The sequence below is a fragment of the Hemiscyllium ocellatum genome (assembly GCF_020745735.1).
Source record: "Hemiscyllium ocellatum isolate sHemOce1 chromosome 27 unlocalized genomic scaffold, sHemOce1.pat.X.cur. SUPER_27_unloc_5, whole genome shotgun sequence".
NCBI classification, from domain to species: Eukaryota; Metazoa; Chordata; class Chondrichthyes; order Orectolobiformes; family Hemiscylliidae; genus Hemiscyllium; species Hemiscyllium ocellatum.
In genome coordinates this window covers 1,350,630-1,365,077 of record NW_026867514.1, presented here as the reverse complement: position 1 = coordinate 1,365,077, position 14,448 = coordinate 1,350,630, and positions in this window count along the sequence as shown.

The following is a 14,448-nucleotide window of genomic DNA, read 5'->3' as shown; positions in this document are numbered from 1 at the left end:
AGGAATTTTGAAAGGGCAAACGAACAGTAGCTTTGAACAGTGATGTTCTTCCATTTCTAACCTTGGGTGACCCATATGAAGCATTTTTACTGAGAGCTCCATAATCATGTTCTTGCTGGATTTTTTTCAGGGCAAACAATTTCTGGTGGGAGAAATTCTGTATCCTGGGAAGGCAGGGAAATTAGAAAAAAAAAGCTGTTAAAAGCATTTGAACTGTGGGCCCACGAGCTCTCGTGGGAGCAGTGCATTTGCCAAAGACATTTCGGAGGAATTCTGTCTAACTGTTGGACTGAAAGTAGTTTCCCCACTGAACGTTAAATAGACATTGAGAACATTACGCATTATAGTGTGTTCCTGAGGACCGGAGGAAGATTGAATTTGCCAATGTGAACCACACTTTGCAGAGAGGAAATTTCTCCGGATGGAATAGGTTGATGGAAGTCAATAATTAGCACAGCCAATCCACCCTAACCTCTACATCCTAATCTATAAATTACCTTCTCAAAAATGTCATTTAAATGTAGAGCTTTTCTGTAAGGAAAATGTCAGTCTGACTCCACAGTAGGGAGATCAGAACTGAATGTAGTATTCCAAAATTGGCTTAACCAACATCCTGGACAGCCACAACATGACCTCCCAACTCATCTACTTAATGCTCTGACCAATAAAGGCCATCCTACCAAATGCCTGGTTCACTGTTTCATGTACTTACCCCCACACTCGTGGCCCCTCAACTATTCCAGAATCTTCCACAGGCCTGTCGGACGCCATTACACATGTGGCCTCCACAGCGCCCGCGGCACCAAAGGCCGCCGCCGACCGTGACGTCACTTCCGCCCCCACCGACCTCGGAGCCCCCGCGATCGCCGCCCCAACAACTGCCCCGGTGACCACCACACACACAACCGCTTCCACGATCGCCGACGGACCCGCGACCCACGCGGCCACCGGGAATGACCACCACTCCTCCGTCGCCGCAACCATTTCCGCCCCTCCGGTTGCCGTCGGCGCAGCCACTTCCGCCCCCACTGACATCACTCACCTGCAGGAGCACAAATCCTCAGGTCTCCCCGCCCCCACGCCGTCTTTCGTCACTACGCATAACCCCGCCCCCACGCCGTCTCCCGTCGCTTCATGTAACCCCGCCCCCACGCTTATTTCCGTCACGACGCATGACCTCGCCCCCACGTCGAGCAACGTCACCACGTCTAACTCCGCCCCTACTTCGATCTCTAACCCCGCCCCCAGCTCCAGCTCCAGCCCCAGCTCCAGGTCCTAGCTCCCAGCCTTGCCGGATTTTCACCATCCCTCCAGATCTCCCCCTCTCTGAGGATGAAAGATCAGTCCTCAGCAGGGGCCTCACCTTCATTCCCCTACGCCCTCGGATTAATGAGTTCAACACGCGGCGAGATATTGAACAATTCTTCCGCCGCCTTCGCCTCCGTGCCTACTTTCACAACCAAGACTCCCGTCCACCCTCTGACGACCCCTTCTCCCGCCTCCAACACACTCCATCCACCTGGACACCCCGTGCTGGCCTCCTACCCGCCCTCGACCTCTTTATAGCCAACTGCCGCCGTGACATCAACCGACTCAACCTGTCCACCCCTCTCACCCACTCCAACCTCTCACCCTCAGAACGTGCAGCCCTCCACTCCCTCCGCTCCAATCCCAACCTCACCATCAAACCCGCAGACAAGGGAGGCGCGGTGGTAGTTTGGCGCACTGACCTGTACACCGCTGAAGCCAAACGCCAGCTCGCGGACGCCTCCTCTTATCGCCCCCTTGACCACGACCCCACCTCCCACCACCAAACCATCATCTCCCAGACCATCCAGGACCTCATCACCTCAGGGGATCTCCAACCTCATAGTCCCACAACCCCGCACCGCCCGTTTCTACCTCCTGCCCAAAATCCACAAACCTGCCTGCCCCGGCCGACCCATTGTCTCAGCCTGCTCCTGCCCCACCGAACTCATCTCCCAATACCTCGACACGGTCCTGTCCCCTTTAGTCCAAGAACTCCCCACCTACGTTCGGGACACCACCCACGCCCTCCACCTCCTCCAGGATTTTCGCTTCCCCGGTCCCCAACGCCTTATTTTCACGATGGACATCCAGTCCCTGTACACCTCCATCCCCCATCACGAAGGACTCAAAGCCCTCCGCTTCTTCCTTTCCCGCCGCACCAACCAGTACCCTTCCACTGACACCCTCCTTCGACTGACTGAACTGGTCCTCACCCTGAATAACTTCTCTTTTCAATCCTCCCACTTCCTCCAAACTAAAGGAGTTGCCATGGGCACCCGCATGGGCCCCAGCTATGCCTGCCTCTTCGTAGGATATGTGGAACAGTCCATCTTCCGCAACTACACTGGCACCACCCCCCACCTTTTCCTCCGCTACATCGATGACTGTATCGGCGCTGCCTCGTGCTCCCACGAGGAGGTTGAACAGTTCATCAACTTTACTAACACCTTCCATCCCGACCTGAAATTCACCTGGACTGTCTCAGACTCCTCCCTCCCCTTCCTAGACCTTTCCATTTCTATCTCGGGCGACCGACTCAACACAGACATCTATTATAAACCGACTGACTCCCACAGCTACCTGGACTACACCTCCTCCCACCCTGCCCCCTGTAAAAACGCCATCCCATATTCCCAATTCCTTCGTCTCCGCCGCATCTGCTCCCAGGAGAACCAATTCCAACACCGCACAGCCCAGATGGCCTCCTTCTTCAAGGACCGCAGATTCCCCCCAGACGTGATCGACGATGCCCTCCACCGCATCTCCTCCACTTCCCGCTCCTCCGCCCTTGAGCCCCGCTCCTCCAACCGCCACCAAGACAGAACCCCACTGGTTCTCACCTACCACCCCACCAACCTGCGCATACAACGTATCATCCGCCGCCATTTCCGCCACCTCCAAACGGACCCCACCACCAAGGATATATTTCCCTCCCCTCCCCTATCAGCGTTCCGCAAGGACCACTCCCTTCGTGACTCCCTTGTCAGATCCACACCCCCCACCAACCCAACCTCCACCCCCGGCACCTTCCCCTGCAACCGCAGGAAATGTAAAACTTGCACCCACACCTACACACTCACTTCCCTCCAAGGCCCCAAGGGATCCTTCCATATCCGCCACAAGTTCACCTGTACCTCCACACACATCATCTATTGCATCCGCTGCACCCGATGTGGCCTCCTCTATATTGGTGAGACAGGCCGCTTACTTGCGGAACGCTTCAGAGAACACCTCTGGGCCGCCCGAACCAACCAACCCAATCACCCCGTGGCTCAACACTTTAACTCCCCCTCCCACTCCACCGAGGACATGCAGGTCCTTGGACTCCTCCACCGGCAGAACACAACTACACGACGGCTGGAGGAGGAGCGCCTCATCTTCCGCCTGGGAACCCTCCAACCACAAGGTATGAATTCAGATTTCTCCAGCTTCCTCATTTCCCCTCCCCCCACCTTGTCTCAGTCGGTTCCCTCAACTCAGCACCGCCCTCCTAACCTGCAATCCTCTTCCTGACCTCTCCGCCCCCACCCCACTCCGGCCTATCACCCTCACCTTGACCTCCTTCCACCTATCCCACCTCCATCGCCCCTCCCCCTAGTCCCTCCTCCCTACCTTTTATCTCAGCCTGCTTGGCTCTCTCTCTCTTATTCCTGATGAAGGGCTTATGCTCGAAACGTCGAATTCTCTATTCCTGAGATGCTGCCTAACCTGCTGTGCTTTGACCAGCAACACATTTGCAACTATGGAGCCTGCACTCCAAGGTCTCTTTGTTTTGCAACACTCCCCTTAACGGTGTCAGTCCTGCCTGGATTGCTTGACCAAAATGCAACAACTCACTTTTCTCAAAATTAAATTCCATCTACCACATTTTGGCCCATCCGATCAATTCTAATTTATAGCAAACTCACTTTTCTCTCATTCCCTAGAAGCTGAAAGTCTCCATCCCACACACTCTCCCTCCATTCTCACTTGGCTGACTCTAATCCCTGCTGTACCTCATCCTGAAGGATCTGGTTCATGCTGATTAATAGGGCCACACTCGGGGGAGGATCTAATTGAAACATATATAATCCTGAACAGCCTGGACAGAGTGGACATTGCAAAGATGTTTCCATTGGTAGGACAGACTCAGACCAGAGGGCACAGCCTTAGAGTGAAGGGAAAACCTTTTAGAAAGGAGAAACTTCTTCAGCCAGAGAGCGGTGAATCTGTGGAATCTATTTCCATAGAAGGCTGTGGAGGCCAGGTCACTGGGGATATTTAAAACTGAGACAGTTGGGTTCTTGAGTATCAAGGGGATCGAGGGTTACGGGGAGAATGGGGTTGAGAAATCTAGCAGCCAAAATTGAATGGGGTGATTAGATCTGATGGGCTGAATGGCCTAATTTCTGCTCCTCTGACTTAGGGCCTCTTGCTCTTCTGGACACAGAGTGAGAGAGTTGGGAGCAAGACCAGGCCATTCGGTCTTTCAAGTCTGCACCAGCATTGAACAATTCATAACTGGATATGAATATACCTACAGCTGGGTGAATAGGCAGGGACTTTTTCACTGGAACACATGAGGTTGACAGGTGACCTTAAAAGAGGTTCATAAAATCATGAGGAGGGTAGATGAGGTGAACCGCAGGTGTCCTTTCCCTAGGATGGGGGTTTCAAGATTAGGGAGCAAATGAGGAAGGTGAGTGGAGAAAGATTTTCAAAAGACTGGAATAGCGCCTTTTTTTTGAGAGTAGTTTGTGTGTGGAATCAATGTCCAGACACGGTGGTGGATGTAGGTACAGTAACAAGGTTTAAAAGACATTTGGATAAGTACGTGAATAGGAAAGGTTCAGAGGGATATGGGCCAAATACACACAGGTGGGACTAGTTTAGTTTGTGAACACAGTCAGCACGGTTTAGTTGGACTGAAGGGTCTGTTTCTGTGTTGACTGACTCTGGAACTGTTCTAAACTGGGCTTAAAACCATTTTCTTGCCTTCCTCCATAAACATCCACTTCTTTCTTGTTCAAAAATCAGATTAACTCAACCTTGAATTTATTCAATGACCCCCTAACTGCAGGATGACATCCCTATTTCTGAACTCCATTCCTCTTGCTAATACACCATTTGCCTTGCTCATTGCCTGCTGCACCTGTCTGACAACTGGCACAGAAGGACGCTGATGCCCCTCTGAACATCCACGCATCATTCCTGATGAAGGGCTCATACCTGAAACTTTGACTGTCCTACTGCTCGGATGCTGCTTGACCTGCTGTGCTTTCTTTGCCAGACTTTCCGACTCTGATCTCCAGTTCTCACTTTCTTCACATCCCAATACATCACCATTTAAACAACACACCTTTCTGCTTTTTTTTCCCACAGCAAAGGCTATCACTTCATATGATGGTACTGCACTTGCCACGTGTTTGCCAACTGTGGTCTTCTCCACATTGGAGAGACCAAGTGTAAACTTGGGAAATGGTTCGCTGAGCATCACAGCCGGGTCTGTAGCGGCCGACCGGACTTTCCAGTCACCATCCCTTTCTGACATGAGTGCTCCAATTTCAAATAACCTCCCTTCCCATCCCCCAACTCCTGTCCCAGCTCCTCCCCCTCCCTGCCAACCAGATTCCTTCCTCCCATTGATCAACCAGGTCTTATCCTCTACCTGTCTTCACCTATCCCCACTACACTATCCTGTCCCCAGCATCCCCTTGTTCTGCAGCTCCCCCTACACCCACGCCCCGTCCTGAAGGGGTACACCCGAAACGTCGACTTCTCCACTTCCTGATGCTGCCTGGCTTGCTATATTCTTCCAGCCTCCTGCCTGTTTATTTTGCCAATTGAGACACAGATCTGGACCAACTTTTCCAGAGTCCGACACCTGCCTGGATTCACTCCCTTTCCTTTCAGTTGCTACAAGTCAATAATTTATAGAATCCCTGCAGTGTGGGAAGAGGCCTTTCGGACCAACCAACTCTCCGAAGAGCAACCCATTCCCCTATTACTCTACATTTACCCCTGAGTAATGCACCTAACCTACACATCCAATTGGGCAATTCACCCAACCTGCACATCTTTGGATTGTGGGAGTAAAACCCACGGCCCATGAGCCCAGCATTAAAAATAAATGGAAAACGGCAGTGGCAAAAGAGAGCGCCGCACTCAGAAATTGGATAGAGGAGGGAAGTTGAAGTCCGGCGTGAAGGTGAATCTTCATTCAGAGGCAGAGAATCAGCAGCAGGTTCAGAAACTCATGGAGCACCTTTCGCATTCAGACATGGGGGGCTCTGATTGGCAGGAGGACCGGTCTTCTTCTGGTCCTCCTTGGCATTCTATTGGTTCGTCAAAAGTAGGTCGCGCGCCTTTTCGGCAGACAGCGAGAAGCATGTGCAGTGATTTGCTGACACCGGCAAATATGCGTTGTGCCTTACTGACACCGAGAAGCATGCACAGTATGCTCTGTGGAGATGCCGTTATGACTGACGTTTTTAAGCGTCCAAATGCAAATCAGAAAAAAAAAGGATAGAATCACATTTTTTCCTGTGGCTTAAGATTTTATTTCTTTTGCATTCTGTCTAGCTGTTCAACTTTTTTAATGCCTTTTCCCCAGGGTAGTGGGAGCGAGTCCAGAACTTGAGGGTATAGATTTAGGATGGGGGGAAAAGATTTATGAGGGAGCTAAGGGGCAACTCTTTCACACAGAGGGTGGTGTGTGTTTGGAATGAGCTGCCGGAGGAAGTGGTGGAGGCTGGTACAATTACAGCATTTAAAAGGCACCTGGATGGGCATATGAAAAGGAAGGGTTTAGAAGGATATGGGCCAAATGCTTACAAATGGGTCACGAGATTAAATTAGGATATCTAGTCAGCCTGGACTGAAAGTCTTCGTGTACGTGCTTTACAACTCTATTTCTACATAGTCTCGTGAAATTGGTTCCAACTAAGTATAGGCCATTCACCCCTTATAACTTGTCCTGAGCTGTAGCCTAACTGTGTAGACTTCAATGAAAGTTTCAGAAAGATTTCAGCAGCTCTTTTTTAAAAAAAAAGTATGTGCTTTCAGATGTTTCTGAATATGGTTAAAAATCGCAACACCAGGTTATAGTCCATGGGGGAATGGACGGGGGTGCAGTGGGGAATGGACAGGGGGCACTGAGGCTGTCAGGGGGAATGGACAGGGGGTGCTCTGGGTGGCAGAGGAAATGGATGGGGGACTTGTGGCTGGCGGGTTGAATGGACAGGGGGTGCTATGGGTGGCAGTGTGGGTTGGACAGCCGGTGCTGTGGATGGCGAGGGGGACTGGGCAGGGGGGGGGATTGGACAGGGATACTGTGGATGTGGGGGGGGGGTGGAATGGATTGGGGATACTGTGGCTGGTTGGAGGAATGGACAGGGGCTGACGTGGGTGATGGACAGAGCACGCGGTCCAGAGTGTGAGCAGAGACCGAAAGGGGGGACTGCAGAATGTGGGAAGATAGAGAGAATGGACAGGGGCAATTGGTGGAAAGAGAAAGGACAAGAAGCAGAAGGTGCTGGGGGAGGGAACAGATGGGCGGTGGGCGGGTGGGGGTGAGAGACAGAATCAATGGCGAGAGGATGGGGTGATGGACTGGACAGGGGTCAGAGGGTGGAGTGGCGAGAGAGATAGAATGGACATCCTTCATCCCCACAGTGCAACAAATTCCCAGTTTCCACCAAAATCCCAGATGAACTCACTTAGTTGCTTGCTGTCTCCCAAATATTTCATTGTAACTTCTTCCGGTCCCAGTAAGGGCAAAACATCTTTGAAAGCTGCTCTGAAAGTCCTGTCTTCACAACCACTCTTCTGCTTTCACCGAAGACAACGAGAGTCAGACACCACAGAAACCGACCCTTCTGCCCAACTCATCCATACAAACCATATATCCGAAATCAATCTATTCCCATTTGCCAGCATTTGGCCCATATCCCTCGAAATGCTGCCTCTTCATGTACCCATCCAGATGCTTGTTAAATATTATAATGGGTACCAGCCTCCACCACTTCCTCTGGCAGCTCATTCCATCCACGTACCACCCTCTGCGTGAAAAGGTTGCCCCTTAGGTCTCTTTTATATCTTTCCCCTCTCACCCTAAGCCACATCATTCCAGATGATGGGCTTGTGCCCAATACATCAATTTTCCTACTTCTTGGATGCTGCCTGACTTGCTGTGCTTTTCCAGTGCCACACCTTTTGACTCTGATCTCCAGCATTAGCAGTCCTCACTTTCTCCACTTCCCAATATATCACCATTTAAACAATACACCTCATTTCTGCTTTTTTTTTCACAGCAAAGACTATAACTTCACACTGTGGTACTGCACATGCCAGGTGTTTGAGGCACAGACTTGGACCAGCTTTTCCAGAGTCTGGCCTCTTTCTGGATTCACTCCCTTTCTTTTCAGTTGCTGCAAGTCAACAATTGGATCCCAGCATGAAAATAAAAGAAATAGAAAAGGGAGTGACAGAAGAGAGTGCTGTTGGACAGAGGAAGGAAATTACAGTCTTGGATGAATCTCAATCTTCATTCAAAGAGGGAGGAGCAGCAGCAGTTTCAGAAGCTCATGGGTCAAGATTGAAGCCGCACTGGAAAAGCACAGCAGGTCAGGCAGTATCCAAGGAGCAGGAAAATCGATGTCTCGGATTCAGACAATAGGGCTGCTCTGACTGGCAGGAGGACCAGACTCCTTCCGGTGTTCCAGTGCTCCTCGTTGGTCCGGGCTCTAATAGTATTCTTCCTATTATAGGGCGACCAGAGCTGTACTCAGTACTCCAAAAATAAATGGCCTCACCAACATCCTGTACAACCTCAATGGAGAACAAAAAATTTACAACCCAGGAACAGGCTCTTCAGCCCTCCAAGCCAAAGCTGATCCACTGATATCCATACCTCTCTCATACACACACGCTCTCTCTCAGACATACACATACACCACCCCCTCAAAACACTCACCCTCTCGTAGGCTCATACTCCATCACAATCTCACTTTATCAAGCAGGCACTCGTGCAAATACAGACTCTCCCACGCACAGTCTTATACACAAATTCACACACACACTTCCCTGATGAAGGGCCTTTCCCCGAAATGTCAATTTTCCTGCTCCTTGGATGCTGCCTGACTTGCAGCAGCTCCACACTCAATCCTAAGCCTATTACCCTCTAGTTCTGGACTGCCCCATCCAAAGGAAAATACCACATCTATTTACCCTATCCATGCCCCTCATGATGATATAAAAGTGTATAAGGTCACTCCTCAGACTCTGGCAAGCTACGGAAAACAGTCCCAACTTGAACTTCTGTCTCTCCTCACCCGGGTAACCAAGACACATACCTGAGGTTGCAAAGTCTGCGCCCTCCCTGGATTCACTCCAGTTGCTAGAAGTGAGCCTGCTCCGTTATTCATTAAGATCATGGCTGATCTATCCATCGTTTCATCTCCTCTTCCCTGCACTGTCACAAGGAACCCCTTAATTCCCCAACCAGGCCAAATCCCACCCAACTGTGTCTTGAATATACTTAATGAAGCTGCCTCTATTGCTTCCTTGGCCAAAGGATTCCTGAGATTTTGATGAAGGGCTTTTGCCCGAAACGTCAATTTTCCTGCTCTCCGGATGCTGCCTGACCTGCTGTACTTTTCCAGCACCACTCTAATCTAGACTATTCCATAGATTCACGACCCTCTGGGAAAAGCAGTTCCTCCTCATCTCTGTTTGAAAGCTACTCCCTCTAACCTTGAGGCCTAGTCTCACCCACCAGAAATTACTGGACAGGTTAGGGCTTCATCCCCACAGTGCAATGACATTGGGAAGAAGTTTCCATTGGTAGGAGAGACTAGGATCAGAGGACACAGCTTTAAGAATAAAGGGAAGACCTTTAGGAACAGAGATAAGCGACGTCTCCTTTTCTGTCGACAGCGAGGAGCATGGACAATGTACTGGTGACACCAGCGAGCAGGTGCGCTGTTGTTCACACCGAGGAGCAGACACAATGTGCTCTGTGGCGATGCTGGTGTTATTGACAGATGTTAAATGTTCAAATGCCAAGAGGAGAAATAAAAGGTAGAGCCACAGTTCTTTTTCCCCATGTGGCTCAACATTTTATAGCTTTTGTCTGGCTGCTCAACTTTTTTTTAAATGTCTTTTCCCCAGAGTAGGGGTGAGGTTCACAACTAGAGGGCATAGGTTTAGGGTGAGAGCAGAAAGATATTAAAGGTACCTAAGGGGCAACTTTTCCATGCAGAGGATGGTGCACGTATGGAATGAGCTGCGAGAGGAAGTAGTGGAGGTCGTATAATTACAGCATTTAAAAGGTATCTGGATGGGTATATAAATAGGAAGGGTTGAGAGGGATATGAACCAAGTGCTGACCAATGAGACTAGATTAATTTAGGTTATCTGGTTGGCATGGACAGGTTGGACCAAATGGGTGTGTTCATGTGCTGTACATCTTTATGATTCTAAATAATAAAAAAGTATATTTTTCCAAATACCAAACTATCTCCAAGTTAACAAGGCTTAGTGCACCACATACTTTGCTAACCATTCTCAACAGGTCCTGCCCCTTCAATAACTGAGGAACATATACATGCTGGTACATAGTATCCTTCACTAGTATTTACACACTACCCTCAGCAATTGCACAAGTAACAGTGAGGGGTAAACAGCACTAGGGCCAGTAAAAGCAGATGGAAAGTGAGTGTAAAATGTGACTATGACAGGACAGGCCCCACATTCCTTCCCCTCCGTCCCCCCCACAACCTGCCTCACCTTTCACCTCCCGGGCCCAGTACCTTCCAGGTGGCCCCATAGTTGACACAGGGGCCGCCCCACGACCAGTAGAACTCCACCACCCAGGCGGCCGACCAGTTCCCAAGCAGGTCCTTAACCCCATCCGCCTCCAGAATGGTCACCGGCTCCTGCCTGCTGTACAGCCGGCCGGTGTGGCCGTGACACAGCAGCTGCACCAGGAAGGCGGCGGTGACCAGTGACGGGGGTCTGCCCCGGGCCGCACGGCGCCATTTTCCTAACGGCCGCCGCTTCCCCGCTCGAGCGACTTCTCCTCCCAACCGCCTTCGCCCCCCGCGTGACGTCTGCACGGGGGGATGGGCGGGGCCGGGGGAGCCTCACCGTCACCAAGCAACAGCCACCTCGCGCTACAACTGCTCATTCACAAAAACAAACTCTCCTGTCTCGCTCTGCAGCTGCAGGGGGGACACTGCCACGTTTCGAGGAGCCCTGTCTACATTGGGAAAGCTCACGGCTCCATTTAAACAGATATTCCGACATCTAATACAACGATGTTAACTTTCAACTGCGTTCAGGGAACATGTATTTTGCTCTGAGTAAGTCTATTGAGTTTAACTGCAGCATGGCTGTAGTTTTAAACTTGTTTGCTTTCCTGAACAGCTAGGTTTAAATGTTTTATTCATTAGAAGAACCAAAATTAGTGATAGTTCACATATCCACCCTGAAATGGGGTGGGTAACTGGATTGAGTGGGTAGGCGCCCTGCTAAGTTTAACTTTGGGGACAGCCTTTGAGCTGCATATGAACAAACTGCTTACATGTTGCACTTATCGACTGCTAAATATCGGCTCTTGTTATCTTAACACTTAGCCTTCTGATTGGACATTGCAAAGGTTCACCTCCCGCCCACACCCCGCCAGCACCCTTCCCAAGGGTCAGACCCTCCCTCTCTCCAGGCACACAGTCTGAATAATTGACGAAGCAAAATTCACTGTCAAATCCCATCAACATGGAAGATCCCAGCCCACCCTACCTCCCACTCTGTACCCAACCCATCCAAAAACCACAAAACATCATCTCATCTTTAAAATACAAAAGAAAAACTGGACCGCATCAAAACGTTCAACAACGGTCAACGCTATGACTGTTACACACTTTACGGAGCTACATTTCAACTTGAGTTCGTTTGCACTCCCTCATGAGAGTTCACATTAAAAGCTCATTGTACCAAATCAACAGCATGCCACAGCTCTCTGGAATTCAGCGGAATTCTTCCTGGTATCCCTCATGTTTTCTGGTTTTTTTGAGAAAGGAGACCCTCCCGTGAGCTTCGCCTTCAGATCTCCTTGGCTACGCCCAAAGTTTCGGCTGATCAGTTCAAGCACAGGGTCGCAGCCTTTTCTTGCTAAGCTCAGCTGGCGTAAACGTTAGCAACGCCTCTGGTTCCCGTTGGGATTTACGCTCCCGAGCGCAGACCTGGCCCGCAGCCTGTAGTCCCACAGTTCCTGCTGACTGCAAACTGCCCTTCTGTCAGCAAAAATACAAACACGACGGGGACAGTGTTCATTTCGCTATTCTCAATGTCAACTCTGACCCCACGAAAGGTTCTCTTTTCAGGGGCGGGCATGTCAATTGCCTACTTGGGGGTTGGTGAAATGTCTCAACAAGTCTTTCGGTTTGTCTATATTTACAAGAATTCGAACCCCAACTAGACATTTACATGTAAAATCTAAGAATTATACAACGTGACACATGAAAGCATGATGAGGAGCATCTCCTGTGTCCTCTCTCAGCTCAGAGAAGACTTAAACCCCGCTCCCCCCTGTAACATTCATCCAGGTGACAAAAGGATCTTAACGCAGGCGGATTATAAGGGGTTGCTCAGTGGTCACAGCGCCAAGGGACCCGGGTTCAATTCCAGCCTCAGGGGCGACTGTCCCTATGGAGTTTGCACGTTTCCAGCCTGCGTCTGCGAGGGTTTTCTCCGGGTGCACCGGCTTCCTCCCACAATCCAAAGATGCGTAGGTGAGGGTGGATTGGCTATGCTAAATTACCCATAGTGCTCAGATATGTGTAGGTTAGGGTGGATTGGTCAGGCTAAATTACCCATAGTACCTAGGGATGTGTACGTGAGGGTGGATTGGCTATGCTAAATTACCCATAGTACTGTAAGGCCGGAATCTGTCCTTGCATGTTAGTTTTAGGAGGAGAGACAACAGACGCTCAATTGTTTGGCACAAGCAGGCTTTATTGCAGAATCGTAGTTGATACAGTGAATCACCATGCATTCACTGGAGAAGGCACGTTCTGCCTTCCCCTCCCAAATCTGCTCCTGATATACTCTTTGCTAAGCAGAGCTTCGCGGAGCTACTAAGCATTGTCTTATTAGGACATTTCGCGTTTGCGAGGCGTTTCCTGTTATTGAGCTCATTTGGGCGTTGGCAGCTGAGCTGGCCACGTAAGCAACAGTTTCGATTCCCCAAACAGCAGCTATAGCTCCACCCTCCCTTGACTTATTTTATCCTAACAGTACCCAGGGATGTGTAGGATTGGGTAATTTAGCATGGCCAATCGACCCTAACCTACACATCCCTGGGTACTATGGGTAATTTAGCATGGCCAATCCACCCTTAGTGTAGGATTGGCCAGGCTAAATTGTCCTATAGTATCCAGGGATGTGCAGGTTTGGGTGGACTGGCCGTGCTAAATTACCCATAGTGCCCAGGGATGTGTAGGCTAGGTGGGTTAGCCAATGGGAATTGCAGGGTTACAGGCAGAGGTCTGGGTGAGGGAGGGTTGGATGAGCTGAAGGGCCTGCTCCTACACTGCAGGGGTTCTAAGCGTGAGATGAGGTGCTTGACGGAAACGATGGGGAAGAGGCAGTGAAAACACAACGAGACCGTTTGAAAGTGGGAGCATGACAGGAGGGGGTGGGTAAATGGGATGTGGTGAGGGAGGGGGCTTAGGAGAGAAAGAGACACAGAAAGAGAGGGTCACACACAGATACAACTGGTGAAAGTGGGGAAGATTGTGATAGGTTCAGATAAGGTGGAGGAAGAAAAGCTGTTCCCTATTCACTGATAGTGACAAGGTCAGGGGCGGCCTGAAGGTCAGGGGTTTGAGCAGGAGAGAGAGGGGGAAAACAGAGGAAAAACAGGTTTACCCAGCAAGCAGCAATATGCTGGAATCCGCTGTCACCTCAGAGAGACAGACAGACGCAGAGGCAGAGAGGTAATCAGATGAATGGCCTCCCTGTGCTGTGAGATCCAAAAGGAGCACGCGAGCAGCTGCCCCAGTGTTTCTGGCGGTCTGAGGCATCTCCCCCTCACCCCATTACCGGTACCGCTCTCCCGTCCCATTGGCACCCTCCCGGTGAACGGCCCACTCTCCAACTGCACTCAAGCTGCCTCTTCCCCCGGGGGCTGGAAGAGGACGGAACAGCCCGTTCCGGAGCGGGGCTCGGGAACGCTGTCCATGTCCGCGACGTCCTTTCCGAGAAAGGAAACAAAAAGGACAACAGACAGGGGACCACCCGCATCAACGGGAATGACAACATTTCACCCTCAGACAAGGCTTTGTCAAGAGACGTACAGCATGGAAACAGACCCTTCGGTCTAACCCGTCCATACCGACCAAATATCCCAACCCAAACTAGTCCCACCTGCCAGCACCC